Genomic DNA, 23,009 nt, shown 5'->3' on the forward strand with positions numbered 1-23,009 from the left:
GTCCTAGGCTCCTCCTCCTCAATCTTTCTTCCTTTCCCACCCCTTTCACAGACATGAGCCATGGTCCAAATTCTCTGACTACTCCCCATCCTTTTCCTCTTATTCTTTCATAGGTGCTGACATCCAATAAATATTACACTCAAGGAATACAATCAGGAATCCCCTACCTCTGAAATTTGTGTTATATGAAATAATAAGTGTCTTTATTTTTTAAGTCAGTTGATTTTCAAGCTTTTGTCATCTCATGGCACACGTACACTAATTACTAAAATTCTGTGGCATGCCAAATATATATATTTTTTGATGATCTGACAAAAAAATAGGTATAATTTTGGTTCATTCACACCAGATGGCTATTGTTGCGTTGGCTGTTGTCACTTTTTAATTTGATAATCTAAGGGAAAAGAGGTCAGTGCCCCTAACTAAATAAGTATTGCATGTTTAAAAATTATTGCAGCACACCGGTTGAAAAATTACTGATTTAAGTCATTACTAGCTGAATATTATATTACCAGCAGCCCAAAGCATCTTAACTGGTAAATTGGAAAAATAGGCATGTAGTGCCTTGCGTTGAGGCAGTAAATTTTTCATTATTGAGAAGAGGCTCCAATGAGGTGTACTCTAGGATGAAAGTTGACTATAACAAGCAAATTAAGTTCTTCCCCTAGATGTTTATTTAATGAGGACACTAAAAACACAGAATTCTATAGGGAATTGCTGTAATTTTATAACAAATTGGAAGCATATGAAACAAGCCCAGCTTTTGAAAACTCAGCAGCAATTAGAGGAAGAAGCAGAAGGAGAAACCAGCAGAGTAGAAAACTTGAAGACACCCAATATCAAGGTCATCTGAACCAATAGCTTTAACAGCATTCACACTTGGCTGCACCTGGAGTACATCACTGGCTCTGACAGGTTTGAAATGTAGCCGACCAGGGAATTTCTTACAATCAACAACATAGAGGGCTCAGGGTGAATGATTCTACCTAATGGAGATACATAGCCAAAAGCAATGGGAATCTTCTCTTGAACACAAGGAATATAAAAAAATCTTTTCACACAGAAGGGGAATAAGGAGAGAGAAATTGATGGGCCATTTTGTTTCTCCACCTGAACTTGAAAATTCAATTTTAAAAAAGCAGAGAGTATTTTCTAAAAGAATACTAATAAAATTAGCAAAATATTACTCTTCCCCTAATAAAATTAGCAAAATATTACTCTTCCCCACCTCCTTCCCTATAACCCAACTGCTCTTCCCTTAATGATAAATGGTAATTCAGGGTTTCTTGGTGTATTGATTGAATAAAAATCTATCATTATTTCAGAAAAATATGGAAGGACTGATCCTCTCCCCTTTTGCTGACTCCTCCATTACCCTTCCCAACTACTGCTGAAGCTGTTCAGTGCCACTCAACTATAGTAACCGATGACATCCCCGCCTCACCCAACACATATACAGTAGTGAAAACATTGTCTTGCTTTTCCACCACATGTAAATGTTACTCTTCAGGTCCCTTCTCCTGCCGCAAACTTGTTTTATTCTAGGCCTTCCAACAGGGTAAAATCTCTGCAATAGTGTTTACTCAGCTTAAATAAAGTCCATCCAATCATTTAAAGCTTGCAATTTGTGGTGAACTTTCAGTAATAAGTACACTAATGTGTTCTGGGGTCCTAATTAAAATTTCAATTAGAACCCATTTCTCATATTCAACGAAATCCCTTTGAAGCCGGAACTAATTGGTTTTAGGCTTGTGTCCTGTGAGGACCCATATGTTATTTTACAAAAATGTTTTAATTTTCTTTGGAACCAATAAATGTGGCCTTCTTACATCTCTTCCAGGCGTTTAGGTTTTGGTTCTGTCTGTGGGCTATTCTGAGAACACACACTCTTTCACAGTGCCTTCCCAGGAAGCGCCATATGACATCCATTTTAACTTGACTCTCTCATGGGTAAGAGAATGTGAAATGATGTTTAACTAAAGGGAATAAGCATTTTATGCTCCTAGGAAAGAATCTCCTCCTCTTCCCTTCTACAGTGTAAACACACACACACACACACACACACACACACACACACACACACACACACGGGTCCAGTTTTGTTGAGAACATCCAGCCTGCCCGGACACTATTTCCTCCAGAGTTCACTCTGTCATTCGGAGCTCTGAAGACCATGCCTAATATGTAGAGTTAGCTGAATGTACTGTTCCTGTTGCTAAGGGATAAAGATCTTTCCTCCTTTTTGGAAGGTACTTGTTGTCCTCAGATTCAAGTATAACATAATGATTAAGGGTAAAGCCTTAAAAGGCGGAAAGACCTGCACACGAGTCTCATTTTGGCCACTCACAATCAGTTCATGTGAATTTGGGTAAGTCATATAAAGGACCTAATCTTGGTTTCATTAGCTGTAAAAGATTAATGGGGATTTTAATTTCTTCCTCATGAAGACTAAATTATATACATATCAAGCATCAATGATAAAATAATATTAACAGTACACTCATCAGGTTTTTAAAAACAGGAGAAGATGGTATGGGGAGATGAGGCTAATTCATCCTAATTGTTACTCTCACAAATAATAAATGTTAATGTGTTACCAAAAACATTGTAGTTTTGTTTTGAGAGTTTTTCTAAGGAGAAGGCACTTGTTGCCAGTCTCCACCTGTGAAACATGAATGTTCTTGAACACTGTTTCTTTCTGTGTGTCTGCCTCATTCTTCTTCCTCCCCAAACTACATTTTTGCTGTTTTTCCATGAACAAGGTAGAAAATGGCTGATTCTACAGCTCTCTGGTTTGTATTACATCCATTCATGATATCAGTCTAGAGCAGTGATGGCGAACCTTTTGAGCTCGGCGTGTCAGCATTTTGAAAAACCCTAACTTAACTCTGGTGCCATGTCACATATAGACATTTTTTGATATTTGCAACCATAGTAAAACACTTAAATTTTTGATATTTATTTTATATATTTAAATGCCATTTAACAAAGAAAAATCAACCAAAAAAATGAGTTCACCTGTCACCTCTCACACGCGTGTCATAGGTTCGCCATCACTGGTCTAGAGTGAGCTAGACTGTCTCAGCTCCAAGTGTATATCTCTATAAGAGACAATGTGATTGGACCAATGTGGATCAGGTCTCCACTCATGGTCCAATCAAGTATCCTGAGTGGGAGGGTTGGTGGTAGAGGGCCCTATAACAAAAACATAGCTGCTAGGACCTCATTCTTATATTTGAGAGAAGGTAAACTTCAGAGAAAAGGGACCTTAGAGGCTACAGTATTAAACTGTTTTTCTTATAATGAAAATGCATATATATATTAATGATGTTACATACATATCCAGTTAGTAGCTCTAGTTATCACACAGAAACTATCAAAATTCTTTTTAGGCATTCATCTAAAATATGAGCATTTTTATACTATCTAGAGAATCAAGTCACTGGTATATCAATTATTATTTATTTTATCACATATTTTAACTATCCCATTCCTGGAAGAATTCATAACATCATCTAATGAACAACATCTACATCTAATTAATTTTAATGACCATTTTCAAAGGACAGTATTCACAATAATATGTATAACATCATTTTCCAAGCCTATTCTTTGTAAAATCTAAAATTGTTCAATTAATAAAATGTCATGAGTAAAATAAGACAACTCGAGAATCCAAGATGTTCCGCGGAGTAGGCAGAAGTTACACTTACCTCCTCCCAGGACTAAATAATAATTACAACTAAATTATAGAACAATCAACCTGAATAACAAACTGAAGACTAGCTGAACAGAAGTCTTATAACTAAGGACACACAGAAGAAGACATGTGGAGACTGGTAGGAAGGGCAGGGATGAAAAAAAGGGCTGCTCTGCACCCATGTGTGGTGGTTGGGAATTTGTAGGGATATCTTAGTTGCAAAGGTCCCTTCTGAGAAGCTAAGAGTCTTAGGCCCATGGCAGGCTCCCCAGCCTGGAGTTCTAGTGCCAGGAAGAGGAGCCCACATAACATCTGACTGTGAAAATCAATAGAGATTCCATCCACTGAGGTGATATAGCTGCTAGCAACCCAGGCATCCTCTTAAATGGCCAGCACACACAATCTCATTTGTGGGCACCCACCCTGGCCTCTGTGGAGTGATGTTGGCTCAGAGTAGACTGGAGTCAAACAGGGAGAGACTGGGTTGCACAGCTTCAGAGAGAAGGCTAGAGGAACAGCCACCATTGTCCCTGTGCTGAGTCCCTCTCTTATACTGTTAAAGACGCTATCTTTCCTGAGTCAAGCACCCCCCTCCATACTGTGTCTGCCTGGGGATATCTACTGGCCCCACCCTCCCTATTCCCCGTGGCCCCACTTTGCCAAGCTCGAGCCCTACCAAGGATGCAGCTTGCTTTGGGGAGCCCCAGCCCACTGCGGTCTTTCTTAGAAGACTCTGGAGAAGGTCCAGGCAGACTCAGGCAGGTGTCAGAGATGCACAGGGAGACTGAGTTTTGTAGCTCTGGGGTGAGGGCCATTTTCCCCCCACATGTCCCAACTGGCACCACAGTTCCTGTGCAGAGCCCTCTGTCCTCATAGCCAAATATTAACCTATTTTACCTGATGAACTTTACTGGCCTCACCCTGATAACTAACTGAGACCCGGCCTCACCACAAAGTTCCACAGGCCCCTTATACAAGAAAAATTCAAAATGGATTAAAGACTTAACTGTAAGACTCAAAACCATAAAACTCTTGGAAGAAAGCATAGGCAGTAAAATCTCAGATATTTCTGTTAGCAATATTTCTTCTCATACATATATTTCCTGGGGCAAGGAAAATCAAAGAGAAAATAAACAAATCGGACTGCATCAAACTAAAAAGTTTGTGCACAGCAAAATAAATCATCAACAAAATGAAAAGACACCCTAATCAATAGGAGAAGATATTTGCCATTGATACATCTAATAAGGAGTCAATATGAAAATTTATAAAGAACACATACAACACAACAACAACAACAACAAAACGATCCAATTAAAAAATGGGCAGAGGCATTTGACCCAGTGATCCCACTTCTAGGAATATATCCTAAGAAACCAGAAAGAACAATCAGAAAGGATATACTAGTATGCACCCCTATGTTCATAGCAGCACAATTTACAATAGCTAAGATCTGGAAACAGCCCAAGTGCCCATCAGTAGATGAGTGGGTAAAAAAAGCTGTGGTACATTTACACCATTGAATACTATCATCGGCCAGTAGCTATGACACGCAATGACCACCAGGGGGCAGACGCTCCGACCGGTAGTAGCTATGACATGCACTGACCACCAGGGAGCAGAAACTCAACACAGGAGCTGCCGAGCTGCGGTGACTTGGCAGCAGAGGTTCTTGGGTGACTCATCCCGGATCCAGAGAGGAGGGAGCCCTATTCTGGGGTGCATCACCCAAGAACCACCCTCTCGCAATTCTGGACCCCTCAGGGGATGTTGGAGAGCCAGTTTCAGCCCAATCCCCACAGGCCAGGCTAAGGGACCCCACCTGCTGGAGGGACCCTGCTCACTCAGCAGACACCGGGGAGGGACCATGGGAGGTTGGCTCAGGCCCGTCTCACCCAGTCCCGCCCCTCCAGCCACCTTCTAATTAATTTCCTTTCAATGTGCATGAATCCATGCACCAGGGCACTAGTGCAGCAATAAAAAAGAAGGATCTCTTACCCTTTGAGACAGTATGGAGGGACCTGGAGAGTATTATGCTAAGCAAAATAAGCCAGAGAAAGACAAGTATTACATTATCTCACTCATATGTGAAATCTCATGAACAAAATAAACTGATGAACAAAATAGACCCATAGACATAGATGCATGGAACAGAGTGTCAAATCTCAGAGGGAAGGTAGGGGTAGGTGGTGGGTGGGGAGAAATTAACCAAAGAACATATATGCATATATGCATAGCCCATGGACATAGACAATAGTGTGGTGGGTGCAGGGTGAAGGGAGTCAATGGGAAAAAAGGGAGACATCTGTAATACTTTCAACAATAAAGATACATTTAAAATAATAAAATAAAAGTCAATGGCCAAAATAAAATACTCCTGAATTTAAAAAAAGGGGGGGGGGCAAAGGACCTGAATAGACACTTCTCCAAAGAGGACATACAAATGGCCAAGAGACATATGAAAACATGCTCAACATCACTAATCATCAGAGATGCAAATTAAAATGACAACGAAGTATCACCTCACACCTGTCAGAATGGCTGTCATCAACAAATCAACAAACAAGTGCTGGTGAGGATGTGGAGAAAAGGGAACCCTCATGCACTGCTGGTGGGAATGCAGACTGGTGCAGCCACTGTGGGGACAGTATGGAGTTTCCTCAAAAAAGTAAAAATGGAACTTCCTTGTGACCCAGTGATTCTACTTCTGGGTATATATCTGAAGAAACCCAAAATACTAATTTTAATGAATATGTGCACCCCTGTGTTCATTTCTGCATTATTTACAACAGTCAAGAAATGGAAGTAACCAAATGCCCATCAGACCAGTGGATAAAAAAGTGGTAGTACATATGTATAATGGAATATTATTTGGCTATAAAAAATGTAATTTTACCATTTGCAGCAGCATGGATGGACCTAGACGGTATTATACTAAGGGAAATAAGTCAGGCAGAGAAAGGCAAATACCATATGCTTTCACTTATATGTGGAATCTACAGAACAAAATAAATAAACAAAATAGAAACAGACTCATAGATACAGAGAACAGACTGATGGTTGCCAGAGGGAAGGGGATTTGGGGGACTTGGTGAAAAAGCTGAAGTGATTAAGAAGTACAAATTGGTAGTCAGAAAACAGTCCTGAGGATGTAATGTAAAGGGAATATAGTCAATAATATTTTAATAACCACTTATGGTGCCAGGTGGGTACTTGAAATATTGGGGGGAGCACTTGCCAACATATATGGTTGTCTGACCACTATACTGCGCACTTGAAACTAATGCAAAATAATATCGAATGTAAGCTGCAAATGAAAAATTAAAAATAAAGATAAAAATAAAATTAAAAATTAAAATAAATTAAGACGACTCCTATCACTTAAATTCATCTGGCCCCAAAACACTTTTATATGTAACTTATATAAAATATGGTATTATCATATTTATAAATTTATATATTAGCGCTAAAAATATATGTTAATCTTTACACTTGTGATTTGGGTAAGACAAGGCTATTTCTTAGCTCTACTTTTTATTTCATCTTAAACCACAAAGAAGTTGATTTAGGGTCATGCTCTGAATACAACATAGATTTAGATCAGTTTTTTTTTCTTATTACCACAGATCTAACTCATCATATCTTGTTCATTTATTTTTTATATCTCGTCTCAATATATAAGTGTACTACACTGAGATTTAAGTAGCCCATGTAAAAAACTAAATAAATATTAATCACATTGGCTGCTTCAGAAAATATCTTAGAGCACAATATTGGATGTGCCAACATAAAAATCTTAAGAATTTACAAGATATCACTTGAGGTCAAAGAACCTTGAAGAGAAGGAAAATAAACTATGTGATTAAATGTGGACTAAACCACTGAGGGAATGTTTCAATGGCAAAATTGGCTGGTTCAGAGGAAAGTTTTCATGAAATTTTTCTTGCCTATTTTCTTTGTTATCATGTTAATAGCTCCTTATATATTTTTGAGTGAGAAAACCATATCAAGTATTATGGTAGGACTAGACATTGAAAGACTTTTTCCCCAGCTTTAGTGGGATATAACTGACCGAGAACAATGTTCAAGTTAAGGCTGTACGTGTTGATTTGATACTTATATAATGCAAAATGATTACCACCATAGATAGCTAATACTTCCATCATGTCACACAATTATTTTTTTCTGATAACACTTAAGATCTACTCTCTTTGTAACTTTTAAGTATTTAATACATTATTATTAACTATAGTCCCCATGTTGTAGAAGACCAAAGAAACCCAAGCGACGCTAAGAGAAATGGAGTTACACAGCTTTATTAAGCCGGCGGTCTCAGAGGACTCACCTCCAAAATCTGAGCAAAGCAATATGGTGGGAGCTTTTCCTTTATACCCTTTTGGTGTCTTTGTCCCCCAAATATGGATTATACTTCCAGAGACCATACCTAAGGGCCTGGCCTGGCACCAGCGCTGATAACGCCCCCAGAGGGGCCTGTGTGCTGTTCATGGTTTATGTCCTCTGTAAAATGTGAGCATTTAGGTAACAGGTTTTGCAAGACCAGTTTGCGGAGGAAGGGGCAATGACTTAATTATAGGTTATCAAGAATGTACATTAGATTGCAGGCACAGATTCAGATTGCTAGCCCCCCAAATATCAGCGTTACATTGGAATTAGCTTTTAGCCTTCTCACCCATGCTATACATTAGATCCTTAGAACTTAGAACTGAAACTTTGTACCTTTTGACTAACATCTCCCCGTTTCTCTCTCCCTGAAGGATTTATATACATCCTGTCAATCCCAAATCTAAACCCCAGGGGCTCCTAACTCAACCATCATTTTGTGTAGAGAAAAAAAGAAATGGTCCAGACCACTGGCTTTACATGCTTAGATTGCCAGGGCCAATGATCTATATCACTATAGTCAAGGCCCATTGTTTATTTAGAAACCTAGCTCTGCAGGTTTTCATGGCAAACCACAGTGCCTCCTGAGGCCTCAGACATGAGCTGGTGGACATATAAGGACCCAATTGAAATGTTTGTGCAAAATCTAGCAGAAGCAAGGACACAGCAACTAGATGGACTTTGCAACATAGCCTTCTTACTGCCTTATTTAACAGTAGCTAAGTGAGGAAATGTGCATGCAGAAAGCCCCATATTTAGAGTGACAGCAATACTTCTGAAATTCTCTGGCAAGTATAAACATCCCAATCTGGCAATAGCTGGCCCTTGATTCATCTGACCCTGGAATGTGCAAAGAAAGCATTCATTATTCTGTCAGTAATTCCACCATTTAGCCACCTGTACTCCTTGGATAGCAGATATGTGGCCTAAGATAGATCAGGGGCCTCTGAGGATATGATGACTAAATAAATAACCATATTGACACTGATATCCAACCATATTCCTGGCAGTATTGGTAAGAGAAAGCGGCATCTGTGAGATAGAGCTAGGGTCTCTCTTCTGGAGCTTAGGCTTTGAAAAGCCCCAACATACATAATATTTTTAAAATAACGGGCATCTACACCTAAATTTGGCAAATGTTAATATGTCATTTATTTTGTTAAGAAATTAAAGAGTAGAGAGAGTGTGAAAATTCCCCTACCTTTTCCTATTTCCCTTCCTTGCAGTCTGGGGCCAACTACTTCCTTGAAGCTGGTGTGTATCTTTCCCATGTATACTATTTATTTATTTTTGTGGTTCACTGTGCTTATTTTAATTTTTTTAATTAAATTTTATTGGGGTGACATTAGTCAACATGAGCTTATAGGGTTCATGTGTGGATTACAAAGTTACAGAATGTGTATATAGCACCATGTGCCCACCACCCAAAGTCAAATCCTCTCCTGTCACCATATATTAGGATCCCCTTCTCCCCCAACCCCCTTCCCTCTGGCAACCACCACACTGCTGTTTGTATACATAAGTTTCAGTTTTATATCCCACAGATGAGTGACATCATATAGTTCTTAGCTTTTTCTGTTGACTTATTTCACTTCACATAATGTTCTCAAGGTCCATCATGTTGTTGTAAATGACACTATTTCATCCTTTCTTATGTTCATGTAGTACTCCATTGTGTATACGTACCACATCTTCTTTATCCAGGCCGCTATCACAGGGCACTTTGGCTGTTTCCAAATCTTGGCCACCATGAATAAAGCTGCAATGAACATAGGGATGCATATATCTTTGCGTATAAATGATTTTGAGTTTTTCGGGTACATACCCAGGAGTAGGATTGTTGGGCCATATAGTAGCTCTATTTTTAATATTTTGAGGAATCACCAGACTGCTTTCCATAGTGGTTGTATCAGTCTACATTCTCACCATCAGTGAATGAGGGTTCCCTTTTTCCACAACCTCTCCAACACTTGTTATTGCTTGTCTTGTTGATAATGGTCACTCTAACTGAGGTAAGGTGGTATCATATTATAGTTTTAATTTGCATTTCCCTCATTGCCAGAGACCCATGTATACTTTAGATGTTTACTACTTTTATATGTGTCCATAAACAATATATAATCTTTTCTTGTTTAAACATAAATGGTGCCATGCCATATAAATTCTTTTGATTTTTTTCCTCATTATGTAGTGAAATTTAATAAAGCTGATTTATGTATACAGATTAATTCATTGAAATTGCTGAATAGCATGCCATTCTATGACTCTGTGGCAATTTATTCTTTACCCTAGGGATAGGCACATAGGTTATCTGTAGGCTTTTTCTATTATAAACAATGGTGCATGAATATTCCTATACACCTCTCTTTGTGCATGTGTACAGGAATTTCTCTAAGGCATATACAGGACTGATATTCAAAGGCAATACATCAATATGACCAGGCTAATTATTTGCAGCATATGTTTATTCTGGTTGGTTGGTACCTCTGATAGCAGTTATTAAATATTTTGAATATCACCCCTGGATACATACTTCACCTTCAGTAGATATCACCAAACAGCTCTTCAAAGTGGTTCAATCCATTTACACTCCCCACTAGTAGTTTCATACGTGCATTCCTATTTCCCCGTAATTGATATTGTTAGACTTTTTTTCTACTAGTCTGATGAGTGTAACATGGTATCTTATTTGAATGTGCAGTTTCCTGATTACTAGTCAGGTGAAACATTGTCAGTTTATCAGCCATTCAGAACTCTTTTTTGTAAATTGCCTGTTCATAGCTTTTACTCCACTTTCTATAGGGCCACCTATCCTTTTCTATTTGATTTACAAGTGTCCTGAATTGATTCTGCATATTAATCCTTTGTCGATTATAAGGGTTGCTAGTGTCTTCTTGCCATCTGTGCCTTATGTTTCACTTTCTTTATGGTGTCACTCTACAGAATAGCATCATTTCTGTTTTGTTGTGTTGTGTGTTTTTGCTCTCTGTATTTTGACAAACCAATTAAGTGCTCAACGTCTCCACTTACTAATTTATAAGAGAAGGGCAATAATGCCTTCTTCACAAGATTGTTACAGATAAAAATAATGAGGTAATAAATGTACCAGGCAATATTTAATAAATAAATAGCCATTTTCTTCCTGTGGCCCTCCCCTCAAACAGGAGAAGAAACAAAGCCCACTGCTATACAGTTATCTTCACTGAGCTACAATGGGGCAAAGAAGAAATCCCATAGATACTTAAACAGAATGATGAGTTGACTGGATTTTATAACTCATTAAATAAATAGTTATTGAACCCTTTCTCTATGCTAGGCATAGAATTAGAATGAGATGCAAAACAGACCAAGGTTTGTCTAAAGCAGTGGTTCTCAACCTTCCTAATGCCGCGATCCTTTAATACAGTTCCTCATGTTGTGGTGACCCCCAATTTCATTGTTACAAATTGAACATAATTAAAGCATAGTGATTAATCACAAAAACAAAATGTAATTATATATGTGTTTTCCGATGGTCTTAGGCGACTCCTGTGAAAGGGTCATTTGACCCCAAGGGGATCGCGACCCACAGGTTGAGAACCGCTGGTCTAAAGGGACAAGGACAACAAGCAAAAGAAGTATTCTTTCCTATAATGTCAGGATGAATAAAACTAACAAAGTTTAGGAGATTACAAACATAAGGGATACAACTTCAGATTGGGTGTCCAGAAAAGTCCTAGCATGGAGGCAATTGGAGCAGAAATGCAGAATTAAGAAAAGGAGCCATGTGAAGGAAGTATGCGTGAAGACCTTGAGGCCCTAGCATACTTGTCAATCAAGGAGAACAAGGACAGTGTGAGGAAGGGAAATAGCAAACAAAAGAATGATGGAAGAGGCAACCAGGGACCTGATAATGACCTTGGAGGACACGATTAAAATTCTGAATTACTTTCTAAGTGCGATGGAATGTCCCCAGGAGGGTTTTGACCAGAGAAATGACATAAGTTATGTTTAAAAGAATCCATCCAACTACAGGATGAAGAAAAGGCTGTAGGTGTACAGGAGGAGAAATGGGGAGGCTGTAGGAGGCTGTCCTTGTTGCATTGAAGCTTTATGTAGCCATTCTGATATGTTCCCAGGACTCATAAAAAATAAGATACTCTGCACTGAAATCTCAAATGCAGCAAATGGCATTATTTCTATTTACTATTATTAGACAATCCATGTTTAAGGCAGAACCCGGCAAAAGATGAAAGCGATTAAGAAGTACAAATTGCCAGTTATAAAAGCAGCCATGGGGATGTAAAAAGCAGCACCTGGAATACAGTCAGTAATACTGCAATAATTATGTATGGTGCTAGATGGGTAACAGACTGACTGGGGGAATCGCCTCATATATCGAATCACTATGTTGCATACCTGAAACTAATACAATATTGTATTGGCAACTGTGATTGAAAAATACAATTTTAAAAAGGGGTAGAAAGAAGTAGTGGCAAAAACAAAAATAATAGTGCTGAACCTGTTTACCTCTCATTTGCACAGGCCAGTTTATGTGTCTTTCTTTGGCTCAAAGAAACCAAGGTCTTTTTAGGACAGTGGATTGAAAAGTGTCGACTTCCCTGGGTAAAAGCAGTATTTTTCCCATGATTATTTTTTGAGCATTATTACTTGCTGATATGGAGAGGTCATATCTCACTTTCCCTCTCAAGATATGCTGTCTATCTGATAACGAATTTTCCCTCTACTGCCTCACTCTCCAAGGTGTTCTAATTGATTTTTCTCCCTGTTGTTTGGAATTTAAAGCGATTTAATTAATGGGTTTCTTTTACACAAATAGAAAAACTCAGCATGACCAAAGTCAGAGTGGTCAACTGCTTAGCTCTTCCCTGCCGCCCAGCTGTGACACCTTATTAGGTCTGACCCCCCCCCCCCCAACCTGGCTGCCACTGCACCGTCACTTCACATTGTGTTCACAAAGTTTCTGCTTCTGCATTAAAACCACTTCTTTTTTTTTACTAAAATTTTTAATGTCAACATTATTGTAGGTGTCCCTCCCCCCCCCTCGCTTTGCCCACCTCCACCCACCCCTGCCTCTCCTTTCATTTCTTAAGAAATTATTTCTCAAGCATATCTTCTCAAACTTTCATATGAAAATAAATAACCTAGGGATCTTATTAAAATGCAGATTTGAATTTAGTAGATCTGGGCCAAGGCCCCGAATTTCCCAGGTGATGCTTATGCTGGTTATCTGAGTACCATGCTTCAGTAGCACGGTCCTAGGTTTAAGGCAACCACAGCTTTAAACATTATTAAAATATATATGCGGTATATACTACTTGTGGATAAAGAAGTGTCAAATGACTTGGGTAGCAAGTAGCACCATGATTTTAATTTTTAGAGCACGGAGGGTTCAAGTCTAAACTTTCAAGTTGAAAATTTGAAAACATACCTATGCATAGTATGCATACTAATTTACCATTTTACATCGATAACCTAAATAGCGATTTCCCCTATCAAATAAGATCCTTTTAGCAAAGGAGAATTTATTATTTGTCTTTGTTGGACTTTCTTCAAGGTCAATAGCTCACAGTGTTGAATGTGTCAAACCCTCAGCCCTGGTTCTCAAAGTATACTCTCGGGACCAGCAGCATCAGAATCACCTGGAAACTTTTTGAAATTCCAAACTTCAGGCCCCACCCTGAACCTACCGAATCAGAAATGCTATTCATAGGGTACAATTATCTGTATTTGAACAAACCCTCCAGGTGATTCTGAATTTTGAGAATTACTGCTCTACCAGACTAGTTCCTTTATCTCCATTTCTAGATAAATAGCATTCCTATTATTTTATTAAATACATATGACAGGTTAAAAAATTAACTCCCATAAACTTCATCTAATAGTGCTTTGCACATGTAATAAATAAATAAAAACTTGGCATAAGGGGGGAAATGAGTATAATTTCCCCCACAACTTACAATAGACCTGCCTTCTTTGCTAATGCAACTATTAGCTATTCAGTGCACGAAGAAGGTAACCCAAAATGTGACACAGACATTAGCATTTTAAATTTTAGGCAATTTATAGCAAGCAGCAAGCTCTCTGGAGGCCAGCTTGATATTGCTTTGAGGGCCACTTCTCAATTTCTTATACAAAGAATATCTAGGCATTGTTCTTTTCTCATCTCAAAGTTTATTCCTCCTGGGAAGAATCCATTTGAATCATCCCTTCCAAATAATTGACTATTTATATGCAGCTATTACTGGCGAACTCTACCCTCTTGAGGGCCACTAACCATGCCTAGGCCTGATTCTGGGACACTTTTATGATGAAATGTCACTAGAAGATGAGAATCTAACTATGGAACAACTCCACGATGGTTTTCTTAAATCTCTTATGGAAATATGCCATAGAGGGCCACACATGGGTCCACTTCAGTCCTGGGCCCTACAAAAAATACTCCTCAGAAGTAATTGGTAAATTCTAATAAATTTCTAAGTGAGACAGTTCCCCTGAGTTTCCATCATCACATTTAGTACTGGCAGTAGCCCTGGAAGTAGCTAAAAATAGATTCATGTCATCATTTAGGATTAGAATCTGTAACATTTCCACATCAAATGTACTTCATAAATCAAAAATATATCTGCACTGCATTTTAATCTGAATTTTTTTGAGAAGTTATATTTCATGTCCTCAATTTTGTTCACCTTTTACACTATGTTTTAATATTTTAACTAATATGTAACTACTCATTTTAAAACTACACTTTTAATCTCCCTAGAAATGACAAATTAAATAATCTAACATAAGGAGTAAATTAACCACTTTTATAAGGACCTATTGTTAATGAACAAGTTAAACAATATTATTAATAAACTTGTGATAGTTAATTTTATGTATCAACTTGCCTGTGCCACAGTGCCCATTTGATCAAACATTAATCTAGATGTTTCTGTGAAGGTGATATTTATTATTTACTTATTTATTTATAATTTTATTGTTGAAAGCTCTACATATGTGTCCTTTTTCCCCCATTGACCTCTCCCCATCTGCTCCCAACCCCCTGCACATCCTCCTACCCTCCCCCCCTAGGGTCTGTGTCCATTGGTCATGCTCATATGCATGGATACAAGTCCTTTGGTTGACCTCTTACACCCCCCCCCGACCCTCCCCTGCCTTCCCTCTGAGGTTTGAAGGTCTGTTTGATGCTTCTATTTCTCTGGATCTATTTTTGTTCATCAGTTTATGTCGTTCATTATATTCCACAAATGAGTGCGATCATGTGATAGTTATCTTTCTCTGACTGGCTTATTTCGCTTAGCATAATGCTCTCCAGGTCCATCCATGCTATTGCAAATGGTAAGAGTTCTTACTTGTTTACAGCAGCATAGTATTCCATTGTGTAGATGTACCATGGTTTTTTAATCAGCTCATCTGCTGATGGGCACTTAGGCTGTTTCCAAATCTTAGCTATGGTAAATTGTGCTGCTATGAACATAGGGGTCATATATTCTTTCTGATTTCTTGGGATATATTCCTAGAAGTGGGATTACTGGGTCAAATGGGAATTTCATTTTTAATTTTTTGAGGAAACTCCATACTGTTTTCCACAGTGGCTGCACCAGTCTGCATTCCCATCAGCAATGTATGAGGGTTTCTTTTTCTCCACATCCTCGCCAGCACTTGTCCTTTGTTGATTTGTTGATGATAGCCATTCTGACAAGTGTAAGATGGTACCTTATTGTCATTTTGATTTGCATCTCTCAGATGATTAGTGACTTTGAGCCTGTTTTCATATGTATTTTAAAAAGCTTCTGCACAGCAAAAGAAACCAGCAACAAAACAAGAGAGCCCACTGCATGGGAGAACATATTTGCCAATGTTACATGTGATAAGGGTTTAATCTCCAAAATTTATAGGGAATTCATACACCTTAACAAAAGGAAGATAAAAAATCCAATCAAAAAATGAGCAAAGGACCTAAATAGACACTTTTCTAAAGTGGACATACAGAAGGCCAGAAGACATATGAAAACATGCTCAAAGTCTGTGAAGGTGATTTTTAGACAAAAACGACATTTAAATCAATGCTCTTTGAAAAAAAACAGATCACCCTCCATGATGTGAGTGGGCCTCATCGAATAAGTTGAAGGCTTTAATAGAATCAAAACTGAATGTCCCTCAGGCAAGAAGAAATTCTGCCAGCACAATGCCTTTGGACTCAATTGCAACTCTTTCCTGGGTCTTCAGCCTCCTGGCCTAACCCATCAGATTTCAGATTCACCAAGCCTCCACAATTGTGTGAAGAAATTTCTTAAAGTCTCTCTCTCTCTCTCTCTCTCTCTCTCTCTCTCTCAAATCAATGCTGGTTACTATATATATTAAATGTGTATGCATATGTGATATTAGAAAGAAATTATATGTACAACCTTGCCTTTTCTTTTGGCATTTATTGAAAACCAATCTGAAAACTTTATCTGATAGATTCCAACAGAGAAAGCATTCCCTCTCAAGGAGCCATGTGGTGTTTATTTACTGACGCAGGGGCAATGCCCCTTCCACAGAGAAATTCTTCTTGTGAAAAGAAAGAGGACTTGCCCAGCAGCATGGCTCAGTGGTTGAGCATGGACCTATGAACCAAGAGGTCACGGTTCAATTCCTAGTCAGGGCACATGCCCAGGTTGCGCTTGATCCCCAGTAGGGGGCGTGCAGGAGGCAGCCCATCAATGATTCTCTCTCATCATTAATGTTTCTATCTCTCCCTCTCCCTTCCTCTCTGAAATCAATAGAAATATATTTTTAAAAAGAAATAGGCCTTTAAAAATAAGATAGGCTCTTATCTGTCTGGCATATATTCAGCATGGGAGATTCTGAAGAAAGAGAGATGGGTGCATTAAATGGATCTGTGAGGATCTCCCCTCCTCTGCAGTATGGTGATAATTTATTGGTTTAGTACCTACTACTGCTAAGAATAAGTCCCCCCTTCTTCCTTGGCAATAAAAGACATGCCCATCAGTTCATTCAATGCTTTGCTCCAGCTATGGAAGATAGGAAAGTAGAACTTTATCTTCTTGACACATATTGTTTTAACACTTAGTGAAATAAATGGGTTCTATATTACACATCATAATTCATATATTAAAAGCAGGTTTTTTGGAAACATCTGAAAAAGATTTGCAATTTGAATCATCTCATTATTTTGGCTTTTCTCCAGCTATGTTTAGGGAGTTCCATGTACTTAAAAAATCATAAATATTCAGTATTTAGTCTGTAAGGAGGGCAGAGAGAAAAAAAACACTAATATTCAGTCACTAAAAATTTCAAATGAGAGAACCAGTGCACTGTTTTCACCTCAAGTGGCAATTTCGAGAGCTGAGTACCAATTAAAAAGTGACCTGTCCCTAAAACTGCTAAAATATCCCTTTTCTCAGAAAGTTCAAGCTTTTGTTTATAACTGAAAATAAATGGGCTTTAATTTTGTGCTATCTAAACTTGAACTAGAATCATTCATCATTATGTTCAACCTCAGATCAGATTCCTAATAAAAGGTCAAGTCCTGTGCTGGGCTGCACAACAGAAGAGGGAGTAGAGAAATCACCAAAGAGTTCAGAAACAAGAGTGGCAAGGATGGGCACAGCATTGCAAAATAAGATCTTTACAGGGAAACAACACAGAAAAACTAAGAGACAATTTAGTAACCAACTTCAATTGCTAAAAATGATAGTAGCTGGGGAACCGTGTGCCATTTGAAATGGGGACCGTTAGGGTCACGGAAAGAGGAACCCACGAAGCCAAAGTGGTAAGGGATTATACATTTATTAGGACATCTGGGTATCAAATGGGCTGAGCCCCCAAATGGCGCCAGCACCCAGGGATGGGGAGTCAGAGGTTTTAAAAGATGCTAGGTCAGCGGTTCTCAACCTGTGGGTCGCGACCCCTTTGGGGGTCGAACGACCCTTTCACAGGGGTCGCCTAAGACCATCGGAAAACACATATATAATGACATATTGTTTTTGTGATTAATCACTATGCTTTAATTATGTTCAATTTGTAACAATGAAATTGGGGGTCACCACAACATGAGGAACTGTATTAAAGGGTCGCGGCATTAGGAAGGTTGAGAACCACTGTTCTAGGTGGTCTTTTGCGGCAGGGAACTCTCTGGGTGGGTCCGGATCCTGGGAAAGTCCGGAGGGGAAAGATAATAGTATTAGCAAGTGGAATGTGGTCTAAGCAAAAGGGAATATTGGTTCTGAAGTGGGCTAAAGGTCAGTTCCCAGGGAAGGGGGTATCATTTCCATTATTTGAGCAGAACCTACAGGGACCAAGCTACAACAGTGTAAAATTGTAGACAAATGGACTGAGTTAAATACAGGAAGAATGTTCTCTCCAAAATAAAGATCAAAAACACTAACATATATTATAGAAGAAAGATGATGAGTCTTTCTATAGATTTATTGACAGCAAAGCTGCCTCTGCCCTCTGTTACCCCTCTTTACTAATCTCTCTCTCTACCTGTTGCTTACTCTGCTCCTGTCATACTAGCCTCCTTACTCTGCCTTAAACTGCCACACATATTTCTATGACACCTGAGTCATTTCTTCTCCCCTCCCTCAGGCCATTATTCTAAAACCACCCTCCCAGTCGAGCCTTTCCTGGCCACCTTGCCTTTCAACAGTTTCTTTCACCCTTCCCTGATTTCTTTATCCTCCTTAACTCTTTCTCCCCTCCCCTCCCCTCCCCTCCCTTCCCCTCTTCTCTTCCCTCCCCTCCCCTTCCCTCTCCTCTCCTCTTCTCTCCTCTCCTCTCCTCTCCCCTCCCCTCCTCTCCCCTCCCCTCCCCTCCCCTCCTCTTTTCTCTTTCCCTCTTTCCTAGCTTTGAGGAAACAAATTGCATGTCTGAGAGGCCCACATGGTAAATTACAGAAAATAGCCTCCAGTCAACATACACAAAAGAACTAAGGCCTTTAGTCCAACAGCCCACAGGAAATGGACTCCTGCTACCAGCCACATGCACTTGGAAGCCTGTTCTTCTCCAGTCAAGACTTAAAGATGACACATGCTTTTCTTTCCTTGTATTCAAGAACATGTTTACATCATCACAATCACAGAGGCGGACTTTGGGGAAAATCTTCCTGTATTTCGCGTTAAACAGACTTTCCAATTAGTTAGCAGCTAAACTGGGGACCCCTACCGTGTGAGCTGTGCATGACAGGCTTTTTGCATGATGACTTAAGCTTCTTCAGTTTTCAGCTGTAACAAGGTGCTCCAGAAATCCTATGAGACATCTCTGATGTGCACAGGGTTCCATGACTGTTGGAACTGACTGCTTTAGTGCATTCTTTGTAGGATTTTGCACACCAATAGCTCTCTACATGTGTTGGCACAACTATGTTCACAGTGGAAAAGCAGAAAACTGGCTAATATGACTGACCAAAACATAGGTGCCTCAGCCCCAAGCCCATCCTCCCTCCCCTGGTTAGTTCTGACCTTGTCCCTCTTTTACAATTATAATTTAGGTATTGAATTATTTTTGTCCATGCTTTTCCTCCTTGGGAATCCAATGGTGCTTTTCTTTCTGAGGAGCTATTCTCAGAGTCTGATCTATTATATTGGATTGTCATTCAATTTTTTGGCTCCAAACTTACCAACATTCATTCCTGTAAATTCCTCTCTTGTCTAATGTCCATTTTCATCATGCAATCTTGAGCAAAGGAGGTTTGGAGGAAATTTAGAGTGACATTTTAATACTGGGAATCGAGGGTAACTAAAGAGCTAGCTAACTATGATGCTATTTTCATTTTGGAATTAAAAGTGCCTTTCATAATACTTATTACAAACATTACATTTATAATAGTATTATAATAAAGTTTCTTATACAGAAAATATAAACATTAAGAAGAATGAAATATAAGTCACCTTTTACCTATCACCTGGAGATAAAAAACATGACGTGTATAGTTCAAAGGGTTCTCTATACCCATATAACACTTTATATAAACTAGGAATACTATAATAGAAACATTTAAAAACCTAATGATTTCATTTAATATGACGTTCATACTCTTCCATGTATTATTTATCTACATTTTATTATCAACAGGTGACTATAATTCCAGATAATACTATATCATAATTTATTAAGCCGAATTTCTACTATAGTATTATAGGGCATTTGAGTTGTTTCAAAGTTTTCAGTATTACAGTCTTTTAAAATATTTTTTTCAATTATCCCAGTCAGTTAAATTGAAAGAAGTAAAATGTGTTAAAGAACGTGTATATTTTTAAGACTTTAAGACAATGCTTTGTGTCCTGGTCGGTCGCTCAGTGGTTAGAGCATCACCTTGCTCACTGAAGGGTTGTTGGTTCCATTCGAAGCCCAGGTAGGGCCTGTGCGGGAAGCAACCAATCAATGTGTCTCTCTCACAAAGATGTTTCTCCCTCCCTCCCACTCTCACTAAAAATCAATGGAAATAATATCCTCTGGTGAGGATTAACCACCACAACAAAAAGATTATGCTTTGTTATAAATAAATGAATTCTATAAAAAGAGGTCTATCTATATTATTTTTAGAGTATTAGAGTAATGGCTTTATTTTTTTTTACCACTTATATTTTGCTATCATTCAAAAAAATCAAGCAATACTTTAAAAAGCAATTAAACTAAAATGTCATCAACTATATATCTAGTGTTATTTTATGAGCATCTCCCTGTGCATATATACTGATACAAAGAGAGATAAATAATAAGTAGGTGATAGATTCATTGATATACATAAATAACCAAAATTACTTTAATAATGAATATATATATATATATATATGCTACTTTTTTGGAAATACAAAATTTAATTCCACTAAAATATAATAGAACAAAGGTGAAACTCAAGGAAATACTGACTGTAACTCTTCCTTTGGTGCAAAAATACATGTTTCTAAAAGACCCATCTGAGGCAGTGGTTCTCAAATAGGAGAAATTTTGTCTTACATCGGGCAGTGTCTGATGACATTTTTAGCCATCATACGTGTGTGCTCCTGGTATCTAGTGGGTAGAGGCCAAGGATATTGCTTAAACATTCTACAATGCACAAGACAGCCCCACAACAATAAAAATTCATCCAGCCCAAAATTGTAATAGTGCCAAAGTTGAGATTATTAAAGAAAGAAAACAGAAAACATTTAAAGATGAAAGTTGTTTTTAATGTACTTGTTCCTATTTTATTTTTAAATGTATCTTTATTGTTGAAAGTATTACAGATGCCCCCTTTTTCCTTCCATCGACCCCCTCCACTCTGCTCCCGCCCTCCCCAGCTCTTCCCCACACTATTGTCTGTCCATGGGCTATGCATATATGCATATAAGCTCATTGTTTAAAGTCTTCACGCCATCCCCCTTCCCTCTGAAATGTATCAATCTGTTGCATGCTTCAATGTCTCTAGATCATTTTTATTCGTCAGTTTATTTTGTTCATTAGATTTCACATATAAGTGAGATCAGGTGATACTTGTCCTTCTCTGACTGCCTTATTTCACTTAGTATAATACTCTCCAGGTGCCCATCAGTAGTAGACAAATGGTTTTAAAAACTGTGGTACATTTACATAATGGAATACTATGCAGCTATAAAAGAAGGATCTCTTACCATTTGAGACAACATGGATGGATCTGGAGAGTATTACGCTAAGTGAAATAAGCCACTCAGAGAAAGACAGGTAACACTTGCTTTGATTTTATATGTTACTAGATACTATGGAAGGTGAGATGATTATGATACTTAAAGTTTTTTCTTCCTATTACCCATAAGTATTGCATTTGCAACCATAACTCCTCAGATGTTTAATCTAGTTATTGGATATTATTGCTGAGAGGTTTTGTTTTTATTTTTATGAACTTCTAAAGTTTTTTTCCAGTCTGGGAGTGTCTGCTATGTTGTTTATATTTAAATAAGCACCTGGCTGTGTGTAATATTCTTGAGTCATACTCTTTTTCATTGCAACTTAAAGGAATTTCGCCATTGTTTTATGGCATTAAATGTGACTATGAAGGATTCTGAGACTGCCCTGATTTTCTCACCTTGTGAATCAATTAATCACTCAGGTTGTTTTCTGGACTTTGTACTGCTACTTGGAAAACAAGATTTGTAGTCTCTTGGCCCAAAACATAAGAGCATATAGTCACAAATATATGTTCTTGATTTCTTCGTGTTGCTTATTTATCCCCTTACTCTGATTTCCCCCAAATTGAGTGGAATTAAGTGGAATTCTCAGGATTTTATTCAATCCACCTTTGCTAAGTGTTATTTCCTGCTGCACTAAGACACAGAATTTTGGAGGGTTTTTTTTTTCTGCCATGTTTCACATCGATGGAATAAGCTTGTCTCATCTCCCTTGTCTGGTCTCTGCTTTTTTTTTTTTTTTTACTCTTTTTTGGACAAATAAACTACATTTTATCTTTAGTTCATTAGGCTTCAGGAAATGAATTTTCTGTGTCCTTGCCCCCTTTAGCCATTGTCTTATAGTCTATGTCAGTGATGGCGAACCTTTTGAGCTCGGCGTGTCAGCATTTTGAAAAACCCTAACTTAACTCTGGTGCCGTGTCACATATAGAAATTTTTTGATCTTTGCAACCATAGTAAAACAAAGATTTATATTTTTGATATTTATTTTATATATTTAAATGCCATTTAACAAAGAAAAATCAACCAAAAAAATGAGTTCGCGTGTCACCTCTGACACGCGTGTCATAGGTTCGCCATCACTGGTCTATGTGTATCATTCTTTTATTTAGTTTCTAATACTTTAAGTTTTTGATTGTTTTGTATAGTATAATACTTAATCATTACAATCAAATCCACTACCAAATGTATAATCTTTTTTTAAATACTTAGGGGCTGTCTATATAGAGGTAATTACATCTATTCAAGTAAAT

The sequence above is a fragment of the Myotis lucifugus genome, unplaced genomic scaffold, assembly GCF_000147115.1.
Source record: "Myotis lucifugus unplaced genomic scaffold, Myoluc2.0 scaffold_20, whole genome shotgun sequence".
In the NCBI taxonomy this organism is placed as follows: Eukaryota; Metazoa; Chordata; class Mammalia; order Chiroptera; family Vespertilionidae; genus Myotis; species Myotis lucifugus.